Raw genomic sequence first — 27,428 nt, 5'->3', positions numbered from 1 at the left:
TCTCTACCTCTATTTCTCTCTTCTGTATTCCCCTTTTCTGTTGCTTTCCAGTATTATACTTATTTTTCGAATTATTTTTCTTTTCTTTAGTTGTTTTTTAAGTCTTAAATTCTCCATTCTCTTTCCCCCCCTTTCCTTTTTTCTTCCCCACATAAAATTGCTTGTTCATTAAAGATGGCTTCTTCTTTGCCCCAGTCTTCTTGTTTTGCAGTCGTTTCTTGTTGTTTCTCATAGTTCCAAATCTCCATTTCTAAGAATTGAAAAACGAAGCCAAAAGAACCCTTCCCTTCTTGTGCATCTTCTTTGTACTTTTTAAGTTCCATTTTCAATTCATCCAGAAGTGGTGTCATTGTATAAATTTTTAAACAACCACCCGATTGATTTTAGTCATTCAAATATAATAACCAAGAATCCAAAGATCACCAAATAATCCAAATACACGCAAGCTGTTTCTTTTTTGCTCTTTTTTTCACTTTCTCTTCCTGGGGTTACTATTTAGTTGCAAAGTTTCAGTTAAAATGTATCTTTTAGAAGTCTTGTTGAAGTTTTACTGTAGATTCTTTTTAATTCCAGGCAGTCTCCTCCCTCTTCCAGATCCTGCCCTTATTCTTTTTCTCTCCCTTCCTTCTTATGAAAAAGAAAATTTTTAATGTCCAGAAATCTTTATTACCCCTTTGGCATTTTGTTTTATTTTCAGCTTAATTGCCTATTGATGTCAAAGAGGATTTTTCCAGTTTCTTATTTAAGTCTCTTAGTTGTCAGTATAGGGAAGGAGAGAGAAGAAAAAAAAAGCCAAACCTTTCCCTTTTCACTTTCCTTCGCTGCTTCCAACTCTTCTTTGGGAGCAATGTTATTTTTTGTAAGTTTAAATTCCAGGGTACCTTAGTTGTTGCTTTTACAATTTAACCCGGTCAGCCAAAACTTTCACTTCTTATCTTCCTCCTGCACATTCTTTTCCGGTCGAGCTCTCCTCTGTGGTGGCCATTTCTGACCACCGCTGCAACCGCCTTCGGGAAAGGGAGTAATGGCCAGCTGAGGAGGAGAGATGAATCTGGTTATCTGATTGGCTTTGCTTGTCAGGTCGCAAAAGGGGATCACATCACCTTGGCACACAGCAACCGTCATAAATATGAACCACTTGCCAAGTGTCTGATTTGAGTTTGATCACATGACCATGAGAATGCTACAAAAGTTGTAACTGTGAAAAATGGTCATAAGTCGCTTTTCTCAGTGCTGTTGTAACTTTGAACGGTCACTAAATGAATGGTTGTAAGTCGAGGACTACTTGTACTTCTCTATGACAATTAGTCAGCAATATAGTAAGAACGTACAGCTCCTCATGCTACCAATAGTGTAGAAATAGCCATTAACATGCAAGAAAATTCCGTACTGTGATTGGTATGGAACAGATGGTGAATGAGTTGTTCCGTCACAATGCAGCTTTCTCAGGTTTCCTGAGCAGACAATGTGAAATCCGACCTTCACAGTCTCAGGTTTTATTATTAATTTATATTAGTGCATACCATACATGCTATTTTTATAGTTTATTACATTTCCCTCTCCTTTTCGTCTACATTTCATAGTGGACTTTTTCAGATTCCACCACCATCTTATCTTCATAGTTATTCTTGATGTAGCCTGGGTTGTGAGATATCCCAGCTGAAGAGGTCAGACATTTAACCTTTCAATATCCTCTAGGAAAGAATTGTTTTGATTTCTAAATCTGAATCTATGGTAGGCATGGAAGGGATTCAGAGAGTGAGTGTGCGAAAAGGATTAGGAACAGGAAAGCCCATTCAGCTTTATAACTATTAAAAAATGATTTGGCTTGGGGTATTGGCATGTATGTGCCTATAGGATTGGCATGTATGTGCCTACAGTATCACAATGACAAAAGCAATGTCACGGAATATTGCTGCAAGTTTCACTCTCTTGAGACACGTGTGATGTGATGCATCCAGGAAAGAGGTGGAACTTCTTTACCATCCTGTGATGTTGCTTTCATCAATCTGATCTTCTTGCAACACCCACCCACTATATGCAAGTGTTCTGGCAATCAGCTGGTAGAAATACTTTTAAAGCTTTATTAAACCCTAACTTTAATTTGAGTAAGACGTGAAAAAAAAAAAAGCCAGCAACTGAGATATGAACGCCAACAACTTACTTAGAGCTATAAAAACTCATCTTAAAGGATGTCTAGCAGGCAATTGGTGGCCAAGATATTTCAGTGCAGGAACAACGGGATCCTTCACTTTTGATAGGTCAGCAATCTGGCTGATACACTGTGCATCAACTGAATTTTTAAGGGCTCTTTTTTTAAAAGTCTGGTTGGCTAAAGTACAATTTGCAATTGGTGCACTAGCTGTAATTGTGTGAACGTGCTCTTCAACTCAGCTGACCCTTGCAAATCCAGTGACAACCAGGAGGAGGTTCAAGGAGCATTTTTACTGAGACATTGAAGCCTCCTGAAGAAGATCCACCTCAGTTTCAGATCCCAGCCTTTTTTCCTGACCAACAATTTAATTTCATCTTGTTCTCCACTTTTCAGCCTACTGAAATTAGGCCATGTTTAAGATGCTAATTGTTTCCTTGTATCTGAAAGATACAAAGCAATAGAGCTAGGACTTACTCAACATACCAACGTGCCTACCGTCCCTGTCCTATTGTTTCTTTTATTTTTATTTTATTTTATGTATCCATGTATTCATAACTATGTTTTTACTTATACCTATTATCTTGTAAACAATTGACAAAAATAAATAAATAAAACATACCCGAGGGAACTGGAAAGATCTGAGTGACCTCCCCAATAGTTTCATGTAAATGTTAAATAAGAAAAAAAGCCAAACAGCAGACAAATCAATGACCTATATCAAGCAAATATACCTATATCAAAAAATCCTCTAAGTGTTCCGAAAGGCACTTTGTAACAGGACTATAACTAAAAGGATATTTTGTGTTGAGGTATAATATTTTCAGTAAACCATACAATGCCATCCCCCACCTCCCTTAAGCATGGAACTCGCCAGCCTGTTTAGTCAGTCAGGAAAGACAAAAGTCGATCAAAGATGTGCTCATTCTTGAAAAACCCCGAGCAGCTGTTTCCAAGATAAAATCCAAGTGAGGCGGGCCAGTTTTATTTCTTCTACTCTATTGCACCACTCCCCACATTTTTTCCGAGCTAGCTCTCTCGATGCGCTACTAATCCATTCAAATTCAAGCCTCTCTGTTGCCCCTCACGGATGGAGTGGATGCAGCCGGCGCTAGGACCCGGTGGGAGCGATATGTGCGGACCATCCGCAGCTCTCCGTTCTACCGTGACTGGTGGGTGGCGATGACGGCAGGGCGGAGGGGCGAAGGCAGCGGTTCTTAAGTCCCGTATTTTCTTTCACCTCGGACGCTTTCGGATCTGACTTCAAGAGCCAGGGCAGATAAGGACGCGCGAGGGAAAAGACTTACGGCAGCCGTAAGGGTGGCAGATGAAGTTCGGCAGGGAAGCTCCTGATGTGAGGTTGGCCACGAGCACGCTGCGCCCGCAGGCACCGGTGCACGATCGCCCGGTGAGTGACTTTCTCTCTCTCTCTCTCTTTCTCTCTCTCTCTCTCTCTTTGGCGTGTCCTCTCCTGCCCTTGACTGGAATCTTGGTTTTTTTGTTTTTTGTTTTACCGCCGGTTTGCGTGCGGGGGTATAGGAAGGCTCCTACTCTGATCAGCTCAGCTGCTAACGGCCCTGCAGTTTTTCTCGGGAAATGAACGCGTGTGAGACAAGCGAGCGTGTGTGAAGGCAGCCACTCCCTTCTTCTTTTTCTTCTTCGTCAGCTGGGGGCTCCGGGGTTGAGCAAAGCCAGAAATCAGACCCGCCGGGAAAGAAGGAGCCTGGGGCAGGGAAAGGTTGAAGGGCGGTCTCGCTGTTGTCCTTGAAAGTTTGGAGGCAGCGGTGGTCGGCGGTCTCCTGGCTTGTGTCTGGATGCAGAGTGGTGGAATGCAAAGGCTTATTATTATTACTATTATTACTATTACTACTACTATTATTATTATTATTATTATTATTATTATTATTATTATTATTATTATTATTATTATTATTATTATTATTATTATTGAGGGAGGAATTCCTTATTTACCTTTGCGGGTCGTCCAAGTTTAGAAATGGTCGTGGCCAGATTCATTCTCTGCTGAAAGGATCAAGGGGACTATCGGAAAGGTGGTTTGGGGGTTGCTGTTTGTCTCCCAGCATCAGTCCCAGGGTTTTGTTTTTTTTCTTTCACTTTAGATGTCAAAAATCTTCGAGGGACTAAAAGCTACAATTTTGTGCCTATGCAGAAAAAAAAAATTCCTCCACAACCCCCCCAAGTGACTAAAAGTGCAATACTGGAGTGAAATCCATCATTGTTCAGTGGGATTTTGTTTCCTCCCAAATTATAAGAGTTCATGTCTTAATAAATACACCGATTGATCTTCCGGGAATGCACCAAGCTCTTTTTCCCCCTCTATATTTATACTTTTATAAATGGTTGCCTTGAAGTTTCTCTTTCTGCTGCTTCTCTGAATTTCTTTTGATGGTTGTGATCTCCGGCTAGACGCGGAGAGTGTGCGGAGGAAAAAGTTTTCCAGTGTATCTGCTAAGTCACATAATTGCAGGCATTTTTGAGACAGGCTGACTTAAAAGCTGAGGATAATGAATGTCGGAACAGTTCCCCCAGCATCATATTATGGCCACAGGCAGAAATGAAGGCACACATTTTCTACTCTTTTCCTGTGTGGAAGCTTTTCAGAATACTGACCAAACTTGCAGTCAGTTGATGATTAAACCTTTCAACTGATACAGGCATTTTTATTTTCTTCCTCCTATAGCTGTACATTCAATATTTCATCACATTTTGCACTAAACAAGATTCTGGATTCATTGTGATCATTTAGCAAATTATTGTTTATTCAGTTAATCACTGGCTATAAAACATGGCAGTGTGTGCACTTGAACAGTGAGTTTATCCTTGGGTTGGCTAATTTATGCAACAAGTATGTCCACGATGTACCAATGATATAATCAATGTGTATTATTCCCCAGATTAAAATCTGTACAGCTTTATTTCAGTGTGTAAGTCTTGGCATGCATGCAAAAGACTGTGGTGTTGTTTATTTGATAAGTATGCTACTTTTCACTGTTCCTTCCAGCAAAGTCAGAGGAAAAACAAAGGGAAAAATAATCTACAATAAATAGCATAATAAATGCAAGCATGTAATGTTTAAGTTACAGGGGCAACAATCCTTTAATAATAGGTGTTCTATTGAGTTGAGCTATTAACACCTGGGTGAGCAACTATGACTTTCAAGGCTTAGTACTAAGATCACGTTTCCTAGGAGAGATCTATATATGGGGTGACATCACTGAACAGATCTCAGTTCTAGTCTCCACACTGCAGATCAGACCTTCAAGTAGAATTCAGAAACACAATTCAATGGCATTTCAGGCAATGTTCTAACTGAACAATATATCAAAGAATAAGTAAGCTTGTATGTTTCAGCTGGCCCAAAAGTTAGCAGTCTTCCTTCCTGTCCTTTTTTTTTTAACCGAGTGCAGCAAGCAAGATGAATGGATTGGCAGAGTCAAGTATAGAAAGAAGAGGATGGGCAACTTGCTTGATGGCCACAACAATTTAAAAAAACAGCTCACTCATTCCTTTGTCAGAGAAGGACTGTCTAGATTAGGCCAGTAGCTTAATTGTAGCCAGGTGTTATTCCTAGAGCTGTAACTGAACAGACCATGCCCCAGCCTTTTGCTGAAAAACTCAATGTGGCATCCACCACATTCAATACAGAATACAGTAACAGTTCCAGACAGAGTAGGTTTCTAGTCCTGGATGAAGGTGCCTCAACCCACATTTTTTATCCTCCTACTATTACCACTGATAGAGCCCTCTGGTTACCAACAGCAGGTCTCTTGTCTCTACTCTTGTGAGCAAAGACTTAATATAGGAAGAGGCTTAGGCTAATGAACTAGTCCTCATGAAGTATTTATGTTGAATTTGAGAATCCTGGTGAGGCAGTCATTTGTAGTCTGTGGTTGTTACCTCTGTTTTTAACTATAGGGTCAAAATATAATGGCCTCATTCACAATATATACTCAGTCTAGTTTGTGAATTAATAATAAACTAACCAGGTAGTTTGGGTTTGTACCAGAAGTTAAACACAAAAAACTATCTTAGGATGTTGTATATAGGTCATATTTCCTTGACCTAGTTAACTGGACTGCATAGATCAATTTTTCAACACTGAGTTACCAATTATCAGAGCCAGCAAAATATAACTTTCATTAAATGATCATTTATAATAAACAATTCTTAATTTTATTTATTTTAATGTAACTTTCTTTACAAAAGCAAATTGGTTTAGAGCTAACTTTAGAAGTATCATTTTGGGGGATGGAACACCTCTTTACTAAAGACATTATTCTTTCATTATTCAAATAACAATTTAGAATAAAAACATTACATATCTTATTGGCTGTGAATGTCCAAATTAGCTGATGTTGGTTTACTATTGCAGGAGATTGCATTAGTAACTTTGCACATTCTTTATATCATTTTGTTTGGTCCTTTATAAACCTACTTCCCTTTAATATAGATTATTAAAAATTTAAAATATGACCACTATTTTTTTTCTTTTTAATGTGAAGTGATAGCACTATCCTAAATATAGGGTCGTACTGTCCCCTTTTGTCTATATTTACTTCCTTTGTTCATGTTTATGTTCATACCTATACTTGTTATCTTGTACATGTTTGACAAATAAACAAACAAACAAATAAATATATCTTTGTTAAATATATCCATTGATAATATATACCTAAATCATAGGCTCATCTCAGGATTAACATAAATGGCTGGTGATGTTATGGAATTCTGAGAGGAGATTTGTTCTGGAATTCTTTTCTTCTTTTTTCTTCTAAAAATGTGTGCTTGCAGTTTTGAACAAATGGTAACTTCTTGCGATGTATAAATATGGGAATGGTATTTGTTCTAGCTTGCACTAGTTCGGACAAGCTAAAATCAAACTAGTTCTGCATTCAGGTTTAGATAAAGTCATTATTTTCTGTGGTTCGTTGTAACATTAGACTCTACCTATTATGGATTTTAGAAAGTTCAGGGAGGTATGTGTGTAACTGTAAATCCAGTTGCTTTGAATGGAATATACCAGATTACTATCGGCAAAGGCACTTTCAAATTCATTTCATTACCCTTAAAAGTGCTTGAAGATATCTTTTTATTGCTTTGCTGACTTCATATACTGAAAATGACTGACAATCAGTCGTTTTTTTCTGCAGGTAACAAAACAATTAAACAGCAAGCTCCTTTTATGTTGCAGAGGACGAGAGAAATGACCAAGCTGTTGTAAATTTCAACCCTTCTCTTTTTCGGACTTCTGATGGAGAGCTGCAAAGCCTTCAGGCTTGAGCATCTCTTAAGGGGTCCTAGTTTTAAAGATAAGAAGAAGGTTGAGGCAAACATTTATTCCAAAGAGAAAGTAGAGCAAGAGCATCTCAACAGCAATGAAAAATATTCTTTCCCTACATGTCAGGCTCAAAGATTAAGCAGTGCTCCCCTATTTTTTCTCTCTCTCTCCCTGCTCCCCTTCACAGCAATACTATGCAAAACAGTTAGGAAATCTTATTAAATTTATTCGCAGTAAAACCATTTTAATGTTCAATATTCATAACCTAGATTTCTAAATTTGTATCTTAGCGAAATTCATTTAGGTTTTGGCTCTGTTCAGTGTTTTATTATTATTTCCTATTTTTTACGTAGTTTTTAATGAGTCAATTTAAAAGAAAAAGGCTTATTGATTTTTAATTAGAGTTTAGGATACAAGAATATTTTAGCATTTAACATTCTAAGCTATCAGTTAGTATGTATTTCTGACAGTTATAACACATATTGTGTAATATTTTATTCCTTATAAAGAATTTTTCCTAATGTTTTGTTCCTACTGATATGTGGTGATGGTAATCAGATCTTTTAGTGGTTGGATATCAGTGGTATGCAAACTCTTTTCGGCTGTTATGTAATTGCCTCAGGCAAGCCTCTCTCAACTTAATATTCTTTAGCTATATTAAAGTTGAGAAGCTAAGCCCCACTGCCAGTTTGGGAGACTACAGGTAGTCCTTGACTTACAACCACAATTGAGCCCAAAATTTCTGTTGTTAATTTTATAACCTTTCTTGTTACAATTGTTAAGTGAATCACTGCAGTTGACAGGTTAGCAATCTGGTTGTTAAGTGAATCAGGCTTCCCCGTTGACTTTGCTTGTCAGAAGGTCACAAAAGGTGATCACATGACCCATATTTATGACCACAGCAAAGATCATAAATATGAACCAGTTGCCAAGCATCTGAATTTTGATCATATGGTCATAGGGATGTTTCCAAGATTGTAACTATGAAAATTGGTCATAAGTCACATTTTTCAGTGCTGTTGTAACCTTGAATATCACTAAACAAACTGTTGTATATTGAGTTTACCTGTACTCTGACTGAATCAGGTGCTTATTTAAATATTGCCAATATTTTGAAATCAAAATCCTACCAACCATAATGTGCAATTGTAAACCCACTTCAATTTCCACAAGTCCTGCTGTGCTGCCTCATTGTGGTAGCAGTGTGTGTATGTGTCTGTGTGCCTGTGTATACCTGGATAGGATGAGCAAAGAATGCCAGGAGTGTATGATGACAGTAAATAGTACCAAGAGGGTCAAGAAAGACTTGAAGATTGTCACAGCTGCTCCATTACAGCAAGCAGAGACCTACTGTATATTGGGTAGCCACAATACAGAAAGATGCTAGAGACATGATCCCTTTAGTGGCAATAGCAAAGACAAAATACTCTGCAGGAGTTCAGGGCTACTTGCAAAGCTCAGAATTGGCCTGTTTTTCTCTGTCACTATCTATGAAAATAGAAATTGAAGTATATTGTAAAGAATATTGGGCTTTTGAACATTGACCTTGGCGAAGGCTCCTGAAAATAAACATAGCTAAAATATAAAAAATTGAAAATATACATAAAATATACAATAATAATATAAAATATGAAAATATACATAGGTAGGTAAGAAAACAAACACATGGATCGTAGGACAAATCCACTCAAGTTCTCACTTGAGGCACAATGGCCAGACTAAAATTATATATTGGACAGATTCAGAGACGTAGTTCTGGAGAAATCTATCATGCTGGGAAGAATGGAAGGAAAGAAAAAGATGATTCGGAAGAAGATGGATGGATTCAATTACAGAGGCAATGGGCACACTATATTGGGCAATGTGAAGGACAAATTGGGGACAGATAATTCTACTACAAAATCTATTTATCTTAACCAAAATCTATCTTTGTTAAAAACTGACACCAACTTGAAGGCACATAAAATCAAGCCCACTTCAATATCTGTTTTTTTAATTTTTTTTTAAAAAAATATATTTTTATTAAATTTCTTTTGTTGCATCGTAAAACATCATGGTATCAACAATGTTCTTGGCATCTATACAGGTTTTTGGTTTAAATATCATAATACATTATATTACATTTGTCTACTGCTAAGTAATAGCTTTAACTATGATTACTATTCTTATATCTTTATATAATTTACAAAATTTTGTTTTACTTTCTTAAAGGTTGGTTTTTTTAAATTGTTATTTGACAGCAGCTTTTATTTTGTAGTTCTAAGCCACAATTAGAGTAATTTAGAAATAGACTTCAAAAGCTCATAACAAGTGAAAAGATATTCATTTACAAAGGGAAAGAGGTCATATAAATTGAAACACCAAACAAGATTGGCAACTGGGTTGTGTAGCTTCTACAGATTCTTTACTTCTGGTAGTAGCAGATTGTTTTAAAGTGGGACGACACAAAAGAATCAGTATCACCATGGCTCAACATTGACCTATTTTTTACATCCACATATACTGAAGTTTTTCAATAATTTATAAAGAATGCAATTTCTACTTATGAGGGAAATGAGAAGAGCCCTCTGCCATCATTCTTGGAATTCTCAAAATGAACTATGTGCTGAAAAAAAAACTTTTATTCAAACCCATTACAATCTCAAACCCAGATGAACCAAGAACAATTTAGCTTCTTCCCAACAGTTTATGGTTAATTTTGAAGCTATAAAAGTCCCATTTTATTGAGGTTTCCAGACCCAAAAGTGCTGCTTTATACTTTGAATATTAATGCCTGTCTGCCTCCCTGTCTATTTTTCCCCATTCCACAAATTAACATTCTTGCAAACTAACATAGCAAACTCATTGTAATGGTTATTATTATTCCTTTTTTATTTTTTATTTTTAATTCTTTTTCACATTTTACAAATTTTGATCTTAACAATAGTGATAAAGTGACATTATTACATATACCAACCTCATATAAATATATACATTTATATACATTCATATACATTTGTCTACCATTTTCTTATCTCTATTGTTCTTATTTCTATTGTTCAACTATTTGTAGCAATTGTCCCAAACTTCATGATACTCTGACTCTTCTTTATCCTTTAAGTCTAATGTAAGTTTATCTATTTCAGAACAATCTAAGATTTTTTGAATTACTAATTCCTCTGACAGTGTGTTATTTTGTTTCCAACATTGTGAGAATGCTATCCTCGCTGCTGTCAATATATGTAGTAGAATATATTTAATCTTTTCACTATATTTTCCTTTAATTATTCCCAACAAGAACAATTCCGGTTTAAACTCTATCTGATCATCTACTATTTTTTGTATCCAACAGTTATTCTGATGTGATTCTAATCAAGGCACTATGCTTGTTTATATTGAGCTAAATTTATTCAAATACTTTTATATTTAAAAAACAACAGATGGCATCACCAACTAATATTACTTGAACCTGAAAAAGCTAAACAGGTTCAGACTGGCTAGTAATTGGATAGAAGACTTCAATAAAACTTGAAGTTATAGAAAATTGATAAAAACAACAACAAAGAAAGATGGTTTACATTTCTATATTAAGTTGTACATTATTCCATAATGAGATGGACATATACATGTAGCCTTGTAAGCCACATTTGACTAGCAGATTTAAAATTAATTTAACAACTTGATAAAAAACACAATATTTCTAAATTGGCTGCACTTGTGATAAAAACAATATCCATATTTTAATACAATGCAGACTCTTTACAACGATACCTTAAACGTAAGCAATATTTGTCATTAATTGTAAGATAATAGAAACAAAATATTAAATGAACGAAAGCTCACCTATTTAAGGATAGAAAGGCAACTTAACTATTAGTATTGTGGATGACATGGCTGTAGATTTTTTCCTTGAAATTATTGAACTGGATGAAGTAGAATTGGATTAGATATTGATGGAGTCTACTTGATTTAAGCAAACATATTTCTTTCTACCTTTTTTGTTATGATATGTATGCATATTGGATCTAAGTCGGTTTCTGATTACAGCTGCTCTCTCCCTCCTTCTTGGTTTTCACTCAACAATTCAAGCTATTGTGCAAGGAAGATGTTTGAATGGAAGCTTTCTCCACTGCATGTGGTCTGCATAGGAAATGTGATTACCCTCTCTTTAACAGAATTTCTCAATTAAAAATACTGACATCACTGGCAGTTTCAAAACAAACAAACAGGTGGAATTTCTGATTTTCCTATTTGACCTCTTGCCCTGGAATGAGTAAACAAAGCAAGATTAGTCAATTGAAGAGTCTATCTGATCTTCTGAGTTTCCTCATTTTGTAGTAAAGGCTTGGAAGACAGAAAAGTTGTTCTCTTTTTAAAAAACTGTTTCTCCTTTAATTAACTGTATTACAGCATTTATAGAGTTGGTTTAGGAAGAATAGTAAAAGAATGCTGAAAAAGAATAACAGAATAGCAGGCTTACTTATATAAAAACTAAATTCTGTTCTGAAGCCATAAGATCTCACTAGGTAAGTTTAGACCAAGGGTGTCAAACTCACTGTCAACTCATGAATTAATTAGGGCATCCATCGGAACCCTGGCACTCATGTCACTGCAGTGTCATGTGATGTATCGGAACTTTTTCCCCCTTCGCCAAACTGGGCTTAGGTGTAGCCAATGCGTGATGCATCCGGTCCATGTGCCAGGAGTTTTGACAGCCCTGGTTTAGACCAACAACAGACATAGGTGATTTATTTTAATGAGATTTAATTGCAGTCTCAAATTGCATTTAGCCATTTTAAATTTTATGATCTGGTGTTAAACTGTTATAAAATGTGTGTTCATCGTAGCTGCCTGTAGGAAAAGTTTGTAAGCTTATTATTTCTGTCAAATATATACAGTGTGGTTGTACTTACAACTGTGTAGAAAGATCTCATTTCCAAACAAATGTAGATCCTATAATTATTGCATATTACAAAATCTAGAGTAATTACAACTCACCACAGTCAATTCAAGAGAGGAGCAAGTAGAATTGCAGCTTACCTCAACCTTGAGGACTTTTAACTTGAAAAGGTTCAAACCTAAAGCAAGACAAGGACCACTGCAATTCACTTGTCCCTCTCTTCAGTTGAATTTTCCTATGGCAAGTTGGTGTGATGAGTTGAGGTGGCATAAGTGATGGGTGAGTTGGCCAGGCAAGTCAGCCAGGGTGAGATGACTAGGGCAAATAAGCAATGGTGAGTTGTCCAGCCCTAATCCAATAGGGTTTTACCCAGGGGTGGGATTCAAATTTTTTAACCAGTTCTGTGGGCGTGGCTTAGTTGGTGGGCGTGGCTTGGTGGTCATGTGACTGGCTGGACATGGGTTGGTGGTCATGTTACTGGCTGGGTGTGGCCAACTCAACATCACTCACATTGAGGCACGCATCTCCTCACATGGCCTCTCATGACTGTGGGGATGCTGCAACAGTCGTAAGTGTGAAAAAGGGTCATAAGTCACTTTTTCAGTGCCATTGTAACTTTGAATGGTCACTCCACACAAGCAAAGTACCAGCAAAGAAGGGGAAAAACTCCAGAGAAGTTCCTGAGACAGAAAGTCTAGTCCTGCCAAGAATGTAATAAGGGTTAACGGAGAAGCAGTTTCTGTAAGCAACACCAGAATGTTTCCTTCCTGCCTTCGTTACAGGATTAGGCCAGTAATTTCTTCTAACAACTGGTTCTCCGAACTGCTTAGAATGTTAACAACCGGTTCTAGCGAATAGGTGTGAACTGGTAGAATTCCATCCGTGGTTTTACCTGAACTGTGCCTCCTTATAATCTTGAACACGGAAGCTGGAATTTGTGCAGCCAAAGAACTTGTTCAAATACAGAGAAATACAACTTCTCAAAATGTACAAAAGTAGGATTGGTATGCAAGTTTATGTTTGTATAGATACACATATATAGTTATGGTGGCCTGAGCTTAGCAGTTGGGCTTCTTTATGGGTGAAAATATCCACCAGAATTCTTTTATTTCATCTGTTCAATCATGTAAATCAAACATGGGTTCAATATACAGGTTCAAATAGCTCCATTTTAATATAATTTAGCAGTTTCCTACAGATTAAAAAATGCATATTCAGGTAATACTGAGATATAGCTGTTTTAAAGGTGTTACAAACCACAAGCATAATAATAATCATAAAACTGGACTTAGAATATAAAATACATTAAAATATGAAATCTACACTAGCACACTAATACTAATACTAGTATGGTTGTGCTTACAACTGTGTAGAAAGATCTCATTTACAAGTTACTGTAGCTCCTATAGGATGTTTCATTTTGAATACTATAAAGCTAAAACATTCCTGTCATTATTGACAGGAATGTTTTAGCTTTATAGTATTCAAAATGAAACATCCTTCCCACTCGGGTTATATTGTGTATTCCAAAAGCTATGAAAGAAATGCACAGTGAAAACATGTTACAGATAATGTAACAAATGTGCAAACATGTTACAGATAATGCAACAAATGTCATTTATATTAAGCATTGGCCTCAAGTAACCCAAAGATCTGTTCTGCTATATTGCATGATCCTTATAGGGATGTGAAACTGGCAGCCTGTGGGGTGGATGCGTCACACATAGGCCACACTCACCCGGGCTCCACAAAGACAAAAAACATTGTGATACATCATGATACGTCACATGACACAATTGAGTTTGACACACATGTTTTATGGTATAAATGGGATGTTTTGATAAAGATTTATAGACATGTTTTGCTCAAAGGCTTACTTCTTTCTATGAGTCTTTTGTTTTCTATATGTAAAGCTATGTTTTAATTGTTATCAGAGAATGTCAGGTTAGGGGAAATGTAATGCGTGGCTGCCAGAATATATTCTGAATTTGTCAGAGGCAGGTTTTTTATTTTTAATGAAACCAACATGGTTTTATTATTTGTAACCTCCTTGCTTTTATGTTTGATATCAAGGTATTTTAAATGTATTTGTTTTAATCCAACAATAATGCTATGTAGAAGGCTAGAGGTATCGATAAAGTTGAAAAACTTGAATGATTACTATTTTAGTCTCCTCTGTGTATGAATATAGTTGATTAAATTTATACTGTACTTGCTTGTAAAGACTGACAGGCCTGAACCGACATAAGGTATTAATAATAATTATTATTTTAAACAAATAATAGCTATTTGCTAATTTATACCCCCATCTCTGCTGCTGAAGCTAGAATTTTCTCAAAAGGAAATAGAAAATGTAATATGTGACTCTTATTTCCTGGATTTATTTTGTAGCTATTGTATCCTCTGCCATTTGATAAAAGGAAAGTTATAAAGCTTTGGATATTTATTTATTCATACTATTTATGTCTGGCCTTTCTGGCCATAGACCATTCAGGGTGGTTAACAATAAAAAAAGATAATAGACATTTTAAAAAATAAATGTTATGGAACAGCTGAATCACTAACTCAGAATAAAAAGGCCAGGCTGAAGAGGACACTCTTGATTTCTGGGAAAAATGACCAGACTAGTGAAAAAGGCACTGAAAGAGGACCAAATCACTTATCATGGAGGTTACTGTATTTGAAACTGCAATATTTGACCTTTGGCAACTAGAATGAATTCCACAATGTAAGAAGGGAGTACTTCAATCCAGGGAGTCACCATGATAGTTTTCTAACTATGTCCATGAAACAATGAAAGTCAAGAAGTCTTTCTTGTAGTAACAGAAAACTTGTATTAATAAGAATTTTAAACTAATTAAACTATCAACCAAGTGTAAGAACAATTCAGTTTTATGGAGTGTAAAGAGTAAATTGGGGCAAAAGTCTTTAAAATACGTGTTGATGAAGTTTGAGTTCTCTAATTAGGAAAAAGATCTTGAGGTCATTGTATCCAGTTCAGTGGATATATCAGCATGTGGAATTATGAAAATGAAACAGTCCATGTCAGTGTGTATTAAAAAAAAGGGATATTGAATATGAAATCGCCAACATTATGATGCTTTTATACAATCTGTCGTATGCCTTCATTTGAAAACAGTGTATGGTTCTTAGAGGCATATTTGTAAAATGATAAGATAGAGCTATAAAATGAAGAAGAGGGCATCAAAATTATTGATGTGTTTTTGAATGCATATTCTGTGAGAAAAAAAAAAAGACTTCGAGGATTTCCTTAGTTTCGGATAAAGGACAGTAAAGAAAGACATGATCAAAGAGTGTAAAACTATGTATATGATGGAGAAAGTAGATAAAAAGAATTTGCCTTTTCAAAACAATATGGCCAAAGACCATCCAAAGAAGCTGCTTGGAAGGGCATTTAACAGTAAGCATTTATCAATAAATTAAATTGAAAAACTGATTGTCACAAGATGTTAATAGCTTTAAATGGGATTGGACAAATCAATGAATTACAGGCCTATCAAGGACTATATATCTTGAAGATTCAGTATCTTCTCTGAGATATTGTAGTATTCTTCCAAATATCACTTGCAGGGAAAAAGTAGAAGCAAAGGTTAAGTCTCCGTGTCTTTTTTTGCGAACAGAGATACTTGGCTGGCTACTTTGAAAAATAAAATATAAATGTAAGATGATCGGAAGGGCTGTTGTTATATTTTTTTAGTGTCAGTATGACATTATATTACTTGGAGTGATATCATTATAGAAGAATAAGAGTGTAAGATGCATCAATTACACAATTCTCTATTTCCTTGGTAAGGGAGGATATGCAGCTGGATTAAGATGCTGAACAACAAGGCCGTCCCTGTTCACCAAGACAATACGGTGCATAAAATAGGGCTGGTCAATAAAATAGGACTGGATGTAAGTATAAAGAGGATTTCAACCTTCTTTTTATTCTCCAAATAATTGAAGAAGAAAATTTTGTAATAGAGCATCACAAAGTGTGTTGCATTCATCTGTAATAATCTCTTACCAATTGGTAAAAGGTTAAAAAATAGATTTAGAATAATATCCTTTTCTTTGAGTTGATTAGGTTATATTTTTTAACAATAAGGCTTGTAAAGAAGAAATTTATTCTTCTTTCTTTAAATGTGATCTGTGTTTGTAAGAGACGGGGGCGGGGGAGCCTAACAATTTCTTGAATCTTTAATAAAAGGAAGATTATTTCAATTGAATGTGAAGTGCATTTGCATGATAGCCTCTCAGCTGGCTAGCAAATACTACTGAAATAAAATTAATGGATATTTGGTACCATCACCCTCATGTAGCCATTTAAAATATCCCTTTCTTGTAATACCTCATCTAGCAATATTGATGAGAAAATTTTTGATAGAACATTTGTAACGGACAGTTGCAGTAAAACATGAACAAATGGAGCTAGAGCCTCACTATGCCTGATGTTTGATTGAAATGTGATAGGCCTTTGAGACCTGCCAAGCTTTCTAATACTTTTCAAAAAATAAATTAATTTAAATTAATTAGACATGATATTCTATAAACAAAGCACCAGCTTCTAATATCTTCTTTTATTCCAAGAATGCCTCTGGATCCAAATGGATTATGTAAATTTTTGTTAAAAAATGTTGGAGAGTTCCAGTCCATTGCTTAGGCTCATCTATTTAGACAAAAGGACAAGAGTAAACTGGAATATTGCTAGGTGCCTTCTGAGAAGAGGGTTAGAGAGAGTAGCAGGTTAGATTCTGGTAAGTCACTGATTTGTAACTGGAAACGTGTGCTCTCCTTCCCCTATTGGCAACCATTTGGTGAAGAGGCAAATTCTCCATTTTACAATAGCATCCACCATATTTTGCCAATATTACATTTGTATCAGCTTTAAAACTTAGGGTGTTAATTGTTTTTAATAACATCCAAGAGCAGGCTAAAATTTAAACTTTCAGCAAGTAGTATCAATAATTATAAATTAATTGTAGACTTAAATGTATTGATTTTTTTATAAGCAAGACCAATCCCTTGATTTCTAGATCTTTGCCATTTCCCTGGTTTGAAATTGGGAAAGAGGGAACGAACTGAAAATAATTCCTCTTGCTGGAGAATCTATTTTCTTCTCCAAATTTATAATGCATTCAGGCAATGGATCCAACTACATTCATCCCAATAAAGGCCAGAAGGGAATACAGGATGCCAGTACCTGGAGGCACATAGTTTGCTTTCAGTCAGCAGAATATATTGGTATTAACTCCCTGCCAACCAAAGTTCATAAACATCTTATGAAAGATGATTAAAAATCTACAGGTTGAGCACTTTATGTACAGCAATATAGTACCCATCCAAAAGAAACAAATTAGTAATGTGGTTGTGTGACATCATTATGCCTGGAGCTTAGCCACCTTTATTTTACTTTACTGCTAGGAACCTTGGCTTTGGTTTGTTCCACAGCTGAATTAAGTGCAGTGTGTGGCTTAACAACACCAACACCCAAGTGTTCAGTGTCCAACACTGCCAGACAATGTGTATCATCTCTGGTACATTGCATCCTACTCTGTGCACTGGTTACCAGTACTAGCAATATCATATCATCCCACATTAGAAAAAAACAAGCTCTCATTCGGCTATGGTCAAAGATGCTGTTCACTAAAACAATATGCAGCCTGTCATAAGAATGAAACCTCATAGGCAAGCTTGGAAAACAGCTATTCACTCAATATATAGCTAGTTAATCCTGAGAATGCCTGGAGAAAGGAATGATCCAAGGTACTTCTTGTGGCTTGACCATTAGGGATCAACCAAAGCACCTGGTTTTGACCCGCCTTGCTTTGTCTGGTTGAAAGTAAACAGAATTAAGTGTGATACCTAAGAAGTGCCTCTGTCCTATATCAGTGGGGATGGACAGATTCTCCTTGTTGCAATTGTGGTACTGAGAGGAAAACTATTAAACATAGTGTGCAAGATTGTCTACAATGTGCATTTTCTGGTTTCCTAGAAGATTGTTCTAACCCAGCTCCCCAAACACGACAAACCCTCTGATGTGAACTCAAAAGATTTCTTTATTAGGACTGCTGCCAGCCCTGGCAAAAAGTTTCTCTCACAGGCTAACAAGTCTTTCTGGCCAGAAGATGAATAGTTGTCTGCCACACCTATTCATCTTTGCCCCCTGCCTTTTATCTCCAGAGCTAGGGTTGGGCCTCAGCCGTGGTGGTTCTTCCTGCCCCAGGATTGGCCCATGGCTTTCCAATGTTCTCCCCTTCTCTGCTTTCGGTGCAGCCGTGTGTCAGGCACTGGACCCAGCTGTTCCTCTTCTTCATCAGACTTGGGGGCTGTTGATTCTCCATGTAAGGGCTGACAGATGGCCCAGGCTCCCCCCCCCTCTCTCTGCCAGCTCCATTCTCTCTTCTTCCTCGGAGCTCCCAGTTTGCCCTGATGCTGACTCTGACTCCCATGCCACTTCCTCGTCCTCTGTTTTGGTTATTGAAGGGATCGGTGGCCGACAGGACACAACAAAGATCTGCATGACACAACCTCCTGGATAGTGAAATTGGACATCCAGTTATGAAGCAACTACCATAACCCCATAGAAGTTTTACTTATAATTACTTATAATTAATTGGACTGTGTATATATGTTTTCTTTGGTCATTTTCTCATCATGTGCTAAATAATAGTAATTTTTAGGAAAAGCAGTATATATGGAATATGACAATTCAGATGTTTAGAATTATTGGATGTTGCAGGGGAGAATTATGAGATGTAACTGTATTGCTTTTGGCACAAGACCAAATGATTCCTTTATAGTACATTCCTTGTTATTCGATGTCACAATTAAAAGGGAACATCCCAGGGAAAGCCCTTTCCAAAGTTAGAAAGAGCCCTTTATGGTAAACAATTTTGGAAAAACTTAATGCAACAAGATCTGCCATAGGCTGAAAATTATTTCTAGTGGTATTAGTCAAATGATATTGTCTCCATCGATAAAACTATGGCCTTTTTAAAGAGATGGGTGTCAAATCAAGAATAAATGAAAATAGCTCTCAATTTTTGGGAAGCCTATCACAAAAAATATTAATAAAATTGCTATGCAGATGATACATGACTGCACAGTGTGGCATAAACATAGTTGTAGTGCTGACTTTGCAGCCTCATTGCTGCTGTAGATTAATATTCATATGTTTATGATGTGGCATGTTTTGAGTAACGTTATATTTTGGAACAAGAGATAAGTATTTTTTTTAATGGAAAATATAGTGTTTATGAGAATAATTAGTATTGCATTTTTGAGTAGCAGAGAGACTAAGATAAATTAATTCTTTCATTTCCTGTGTGTTGGGAATCACAATGGAATTGGGAATATACTGAAGTCATTCTTACAGCATCTCAGTCTACATATGATGGTGAATTGAAAGAAACAAAAAAGGACCGTATTTTCAAAATTTACATGATCTGTTCTTAAAATTCAAATAGTTAAATATCACTGCTATACCAGGAAATGGTCTCAAAGTACTTTTTCTGTTTGTTGAACAGTTCAGATATAGATTTCTTTCTGGACTACAAATAACCCCTTTCTTTTAGTAACTTAAAAGAACTACAACAGGCAATTCTGGCACTGAACGTTATATTTTGTAGATTCAATGCACAGCATGCTTTGTTCTGACAAGCAGTAGGTATCAAATAGAAGTTTTTATTTTCAAATAATGCCGTGTGCATGTAAATACTTTTTGATTTATTATTTTATTAGCATATTAAGTATGCTGTCTGGAATGTTCTCCATGTGACAAGGACTGGAGTACTTGGCCACATATGCATTGTCATTCTGAACGGTTCATCTGTTGATATATGAGATTGGTTCTAATCTAGGTTAAAAAGTTGTAGGAATAGAGTACTGTTCTTTTTGGTTTGACACTTGACTATATTCATTGCAATTTAACAGTGCTTGTGTTCGTTAAATTTGTAGCATAACTGGAGTTATTGTAGTTATGCTTAAGAATAATAAGCAAATACTGAAAAGAGTAGCAATAAAATAATAAAGTATCCCCCATCTGCTGCCTCTCTGAAAGCCATCGATTGTCATGAAATGGATTGCTTTTCAGTGTGATATATTAGAATTATATTGTGTCCTTGATGAATTGTAAATTCAGCAGAAGCCTAAAATGGGTGCAAATTATTTTCTAGGTATTGTTTATTGATTAATTTCCCAACTTGGATGCCATCTCAATCACAAAGTGATCAAATCATTGCCTTTAAAACCCTAGCCAGTTTAAGACTAAGTAAAACTTTTTTTTTTTTTTTTTGAATAGATAAACCTGTAAAACAGTAGATTGGCATGAGAGGCATTCATAAAAACCACTGCAATTTCAGAGATCTGGTTCTTGGGTGTATGGGAGAAAGCCTTCTACACTAAATTGAATTCCCATAATTTAGTGTAGAAGGCTTTCTCCCATACACTCTGTCTACCTTTAAGCTAAACCAAGACCATCCTTTTCAATTAGGCCTTTTGAGTTGGCTTGTAAAATTTTAGATACTACTCTAGACATTTTAATACAGTCTAAACTTTTATATTGTTTAATCAACAATTGATGAATGGACAAACATGAAAAAATATTGGATGGCTGCCATTTCCTTCTGCTTTTAACTAAAAACTGCCATCTGTTCCTTGACTTTTAACAACACAGTAAGTTCCTGTTGTTCATTTTGTCCACAATAAAGAGATTGTATGTGGCTGAGACAGCTCACAGATTGTAATCAGTGGATTTGCTACAGTTTTATTAAGAATGCTAATTGTAATTGTAATTGTAAAATCCAATACAAGCTAAACTTGAAGAAAAATAAGTCAATAAGAAAAGAAGTGTTTGGGGAAAAAAGAAAAAAAGTAAGAATAATAAAAAACAATAAATAAAGAAGTGACTTCCAACTTTCATCACAAGTATAAACACATTTAGAGACTCTTCTAAGGTTACAGTTATCTCTTCATCCCATATCCATCCCTTATCTATAGAGAAATCCTTTCAGTCTTGGTGTCAGCAGAAAATCCCTAAAGGTTAAAGCAAAATAAAAGTATTTTCCTTTCTTTGAATTCTAACATTTTAATCTTTAGTTAATTCATATTTTGTCATAGAATTTGATTTCTCTTCATTTCTTCTTTGTGCTATCACAAAAGGCTCTTCCAGCCTTTACAAGCCTCTTTTATAAATCCAATAGAAAATAATTGTCCAGTTGAGTAATTGTTTTATTATTTATATTTTCCTTTTAAATTTTAAAACATCACCCCATTTTTAAATCCAATAAAACATCCTTTTCTAAGTCATTCTCTTAACCTGACAGTTGTTAATCTACGTTTGATACTGCCTCTATTTTGTCAGATAAAATTTGTTCTACATCTGTCATTTCTTCAGTAATACCTCTTGGACATAGTCTATTCATAGAAGCAGATATTCTTATTGACATTATTGATATTGTGCTACTAATTTCTAATTCCTTTTTCAAAAGTACCCTTTAGTATTTTTACTGTTAATAATATTTTGCATATTTTAGCCTTCTATTTTTTTCAAGCTACTAAAATCTTCGAAGTGTCTTCACCACAGATATTAGCTCCCCTTTCTGTAACCATTTTTAGTTTGACATACCTCCCCAGAAATGATATGATCACTGAATTCACAATGAGGACATCAACTCTGTCCTTAGGTTCAATTAATTTGTGAAACTGCATGGGTGTAAGATTCTATTGAATATAAAACGTTTAAATAAATTTCAAAGATTAAGTTTATAAGTAGATTCTAATAAAACTTGGCTAGAGTTTGTTGTGTTTTTCCATAGATCCATTAATTTGTCCAATAAATTTTTTTATCATTATTTACATTGGTTTACAAAACACATTATCATATAATGTGAAGCAAACGTAAGAATCATGATTAAAAAATTCCTTACAACAAGGTTTTTACAAAAATGCACAAAACTTCACAAAAAATACATGAAATAAAAAAACAGTAAAGTAAGAAAATTTTTTTACAATCTTCCAAAGCATATCTCATATTATTAAATAATAAATAGCATATAAAAGTTTTTAATTTAAAAAGTAATAAATAATATTCTACATGGTTATAAATTGTCATGAAATCTGTGCCAAAAGAAATATATTACATCATTTTTATTAGAGATAAGTTGCCTTTCCAAAAAAAGATTACAAGATCATCATATCCTTAGTATTAGAAGTAATGCTTCTTTTCCAATTTCTAAAAATAATCCTTTAAGTAATGGGAGAGATCACAAATTATACCGATAAACCTTTATCCATTGCTAGGTGAAAGATTACTTTTTCTGTGATTTTCTTTTAATTCTTTATAGTTTAAAATTAAAATATTCAAAATATTAGGTATTAAAAGATATTATAAATGGCATGCCATACTGTAAGTTGTTGAACATTGGGGTTGTGAAAATCTTCAAAAAAATCTTATCTTTGAAATATTAAAATAGCTGTATCTTTCAAGCTTGGAGAGCTGTTTTAGAGCTGTTTTAGAGGATGCTATCAGCTACCTGCACTTTACAGATACACGTGGCAGGTAACAAGCAGCAGTATATGAATCAGTCATGCACTCTGAGTAAAAGATGAACACTTTACAGTTGTGATTGGAGGCAGAGGTGGTATTCAGCCAGTTCTAACAGGTTCTGGAGAACTGGTAGTGGAAATTTTGAGTAGTTTGGAGAACCGGTAAATACCATCTCTGGTTGGCCCTGCCCCTGTTTATTCACTGCCTCCCCGGTACCAGCTGATTGGAGTCCCAGCTGATTGGCTAGATCTTCTTTTGTTGCCCTGCAAAGGAATACGGAGCTGAAAAGCAGGTTAGTGGGTTGGGGAGGGAATGGGGATTTTATAATATCTTGGACTGGGGTGGAAATGGAGATTTTGCAGTATTCTTCCCCTGCCATGCCCACCAAGCCACACCACACCCACCAAGCCACATCACATCCACCAAGCCACACCCACATAACCAGTATTAAAAAAGATTTGAATACCACAACTGATTGGAAGAGACTGGTATTTCATATGCATTTCTGCTGGTTGCCAACACCAATTATACAATAAGATCCTATCTTTTAAAAATAAGAAAACACTATCTTAAGTATGCAATACTTCAAATTGTATTTGGATATATTTGTACAATAAAGCCTTTTTTGTAATAAAGCTTGATTTATGCCCTGTTGTCATCATTCTTTATAAAAATGTGCAATACCATCCATATCTGAAGAACTGTATTTTTATTGCTATAGTAGAAAAAAAATCAGCTTACAATATCATAAGACTTACTGGGAAAATCATTCATCAAGAACATTTTTTAAACTGTACCGTACATGCTTTTACTGATTTATTTTAGTGAACGTGTGCGAGTCAGAGGGAGGGAGGAAGAGAGAGAAAAAGAGAGAGAGAGAAAGAGAGAGGAGGCACTTGTATTTCAAGGGAAAACACTCTTCTGATTAATGCTTTCATGCTTAGTGAATCCAGCTATCCTAAAAAACTTTCAAAACAAAGGAAATGTGACAAGATGCTGGTGGAGTAGGGAGAACAAAATGCTGATCAAAGACGTGATCAAAGAGAGCTTCAGGCATATACTTCAAACTAAAGTCTTTCTGTCTCAACTGGCACTTAACAAAACCTTGATCTGTTGCTACATCTGTTGCATTTTGTGCATCACTATAATCTAGCCGCAATCATGTGCATTCTCTGGGTAGCAAATACTTAAGGCTGAAATTTGAATTTTCAGTAAACTCCAGAGAATATAGTGAAATTATTTCTAAGTCAATATACATGGAAATGTGCTAACATATTTGCAGGGATTTCTTTTATATGAAGAGTACTTTTTTAACCTGTAGCCAGAATATAATAACTCTATCTATTTTTGTTCTGTTGTGTTTACCAGATTCAACTATATACAAGCCCTTGTGCCCTTTATACTCAAACTATGGACAAACATTATAAACAGAAAGCCAATAATTTTGAATGAAATCACCAAAAATTCAGGATAAATTTTATCTCTCTATTATCTTGGTGCTAGTGGCAGATGGGAACTGTGCTCATTGGTAGATTGAATATGAGAAAGAAGAGGCAATAGTATTTTCTCCTATTTTTAAATTACTTCCACTATAGAGCATGGTTTTTCTAGTGTTATTAGCCACCCATTGATCAAACATGAACATTGATAGGAATTATAGTTGAGGTATTCTTTCTGTATGTAGTGTCCACCTGAGACTAACATAGTTGACTTAGCTATGGCTGTTTATAAAAAAAGTTTTAAACAGCTATCTGCTCCTTTGATTTTAGTTGAAAATATTAGTCTTCACTTTTCATGGGTAGTTTGGCACTCATTTTTAAAAAATTGTCTTTAATTTTATATAATTTTATTTGCAATCATAAACCAGCCAGTTGACCGTATTTGCCGGTGTATAAGACGACTTTTTGCCCTGAAAAACATGCCTCCAAGTGGGGGTGCGTCTTATACGCCCGGCAAATCGGGTATATTCTTCGCCTTGTTGGTGAGGAGGCTCGATTCTCCCTCTCCTTGAGGTCATAGCAGGCGCTGGCGGTGCAAAGGGTTCCTCGTAAATTAGCTGCAGATCTCAGAGCGGGGACTTTGCATTCAGTTGTAGCCTTGAGCGTCGGGTTACCCGTAGCTCTGCCAGGGGAGGGATTACGCCCGCAATCCGGCCGGCTCCCTCTCGCTGAGGTGGGGCGGAGGTGGGATGTGGGTCCCTACTACCGCTAAGGCTCAGCTAGAGGTAGCACAGCCTTGACCCGGCTTGCTCGGTTTCTTCCTTCCGTTTGTTTTGCTTCGCTGGCGATTTCACCTTTTGTGGAGCTGGGCGAAGGGACTGATCGGACCCGCCTCTGGGGCTTAGACGTTACCCAGAATCAACCTGGTTTTCAGGCGCGTCCTTGGATGGACTCGGGAAAGGCAGGTGGAGAGGCTAGAAAGAAAAGGATCTGGAACTCCTTCTTTCCTGCCAGATCCCTGGCAAGCAGCGTTGGGTAAGACCAGGCAGGGCCTGGCGTTTTCGAAAGGACTTGCCTGTTGAGTGACATCAGCTTCTGAACTAAAGCCCACTATGTCAGATACAATAAAGCAGAATGGGTGTCTTTTTCTCTTTAAAGACGAAACAGAGGTTGGGGGTGGGAAGAGAAGAAGGGGAGCGATCATGTTAAAATGACAACTTTCTAGATCCAGTCCCGAAGGGGGAAAGGAAAAAAACACAAACGCCTAATTTCCTTAATTTCACTGCGATTTCTCCTCTTTCTCATCCCACATTGTCTTCTCTTGCTGCGGGGAGCAATGTCACCTTTTTACTCTGGTATCGATGGAAAAGCAGGTTTGGCAGCGGTATCAAGTAAAAGACAAGTGAAAGGCTGAGGAGGATTGACATCAAGATCAACTTATCTTCATTATGGGCAGCTTTGCAGGGTAGTTCATATTTCAGTTCATATTTCAGTTCATATTTCAGTTCATATTTTAGCAAGCATAATTTAATGATAGTGGCTGGCAAGTCAAATCTTAGATGCATTGCTAAAATGGGATCTGCAAATGTGGGGTTTTCAGAAAGCTAAAGGAAGAGGAGTGTGGGTGTGAAAATTTGGATATAATTAATCATGGCTAGTTTAAAATGCAACATTGCCACAATTAATATCAGAGTGAAAATTATGCTTCTGCAGGCCATATTTGTGTCTTTCCGGCTTAGCTGAAATAGAATTCTTTTAATAAAGTTGCCTGTCCATGACAAGTCATGGTAAATGGGTAATTTGAAATTTAGGCACACACACACATTTTATAAAACTATGAACTATAACCTGCTCTGAATCGGAAAATTACTTATGTTCTATTATTTGGCATACTTTCACAGCCTTGTGAGTTTTCCTGCATGTCATAAGCATTTGAATATAAATTAACATGTTGAAATCAAATCTGATGTTCTTTTACCTTTTATTTGGTATGTGGAAGGTGTGCGGAAGAGGGGTAGTCTTATACGGCGTAGTATATAACAAACTCTATATTTTGAGTGGAAATGTTGGGGGGTCGTCTTATACGCCCAGTCGTCTTATACGCCGGCAAATATGGTAAATGATGAAGATGCAAACTAATAGAAATGAAGTACAGTCAGATCAAAAACATATAATTATACATGTCAAATTATTGTCTGTAGGTAACTCAAGTGTATGTCAACAAATAATAATTGCAACGACAAATAAATAAATTAAATAAATAAATAACTCCAATAAATACTGTGTTCTGGGGTATTTAGTTGAATTTTGTAATATGCCACTCTAGCTACTCTGGCAGTTTCTTATTTTACAGAATGAAGATATTACATCAATACCAGCTAAGATCTCTTTGATACATGAGCTAGCTAGACTATAACTGTTCTTTTCTCATATGGCTCTTCCAAGTACAGATGTTGAGTTGATCATTCTTTGTAACTCAGTGTCTTCTTTAGCTTAAATGTTTAAGCATCACGGGTTTTATTCATCTCTACAGAAATTAATATTGGCTTGGAAAAGCATTATGATAAAAATCCTGCTCTACAAATGTTTGCCACGAGGAATGGAAATTTCGAAACCAGAGCCATATTGACCATTCCTATCTCCAAAGTATTACTCTGCATAATCAGCGGGACCTTTCAAATACATTGTTTTGTATATTTTGAACTAATTCAAATATTGTCTTCATACATGAAAATTTGTGGGCCATATATCAGTTTTGTAACAGCCTTCATGTAAAAATGCATAGCTCAAACCTCCCAGTTCATATTCTTCTCTATTGATAGTTACTGCTGTATTTCTTTGGACTTTTTTTAATCACATTGATTTGCACATTTGAAGCCTAACCCTACTTATTTGAAGAATTCAGCTTGTTTTATCTTATTTCCTTTATCAGTTATGATTTGTCTTTGAAATGTCAGAAATTGGTCTACTGATATTTTATGGGAAGGTGTTCCTCCTTGCAATAACCAATAAGCATGCAGTATAATTCTTTTTACTCTTATGGCTGAAGCAGAATGGACTGTGTCATCTGTATATTCACAAATTATTTTAAATATTTATATTTACCA

The 27,428-nt window shown here is 35.9% G+C and overlaps 1 protein-coding gene across 1 annotated transcript in view; it reads left to right on the top strand.

The window, feature by feature from the left end:
- Positions 1 to 3,317: 3,317 nt before the first annotated feature.
- SPSB4 (splA/ryanodine receptor domain and SOCS box containing 4) overlaps positions 3,318 to 27,428 on the top strand; it is a 189,135-nt gene continuing 165,024 nt past the window's right edge. The window contains exon 1 of the mRNA XM_087965014.1: positions 3,318 to 3,560. The gene's annotated coding sequence lies outside the window, so the exon portion shown is untranslated. The remainder of the gene's footprint in view (positions 3,561 to 27,428) is intronic.

This window comes from Notechis scutatus, chromosome 4 (assembly GCF_049901735.1).
Source record: "Notechis scutatus isolate UNSWTSFEM ecotype Mainland chromosome 4, rNotScu1.2, whole genome shotgun sequence".
Classification (NCBI taxonomy): domain Eukaryota; kingdom Metazoa; phylum Chordata; class Lepidosauria; order Squamata; family Elapidae; genus Notechis; species Notechis scutatus.
The sequence above is the reverse complement of the archived record's forward strand: the minus strand, read 5'-3'. Positions and strand labels throughout refer to the sequence as shown.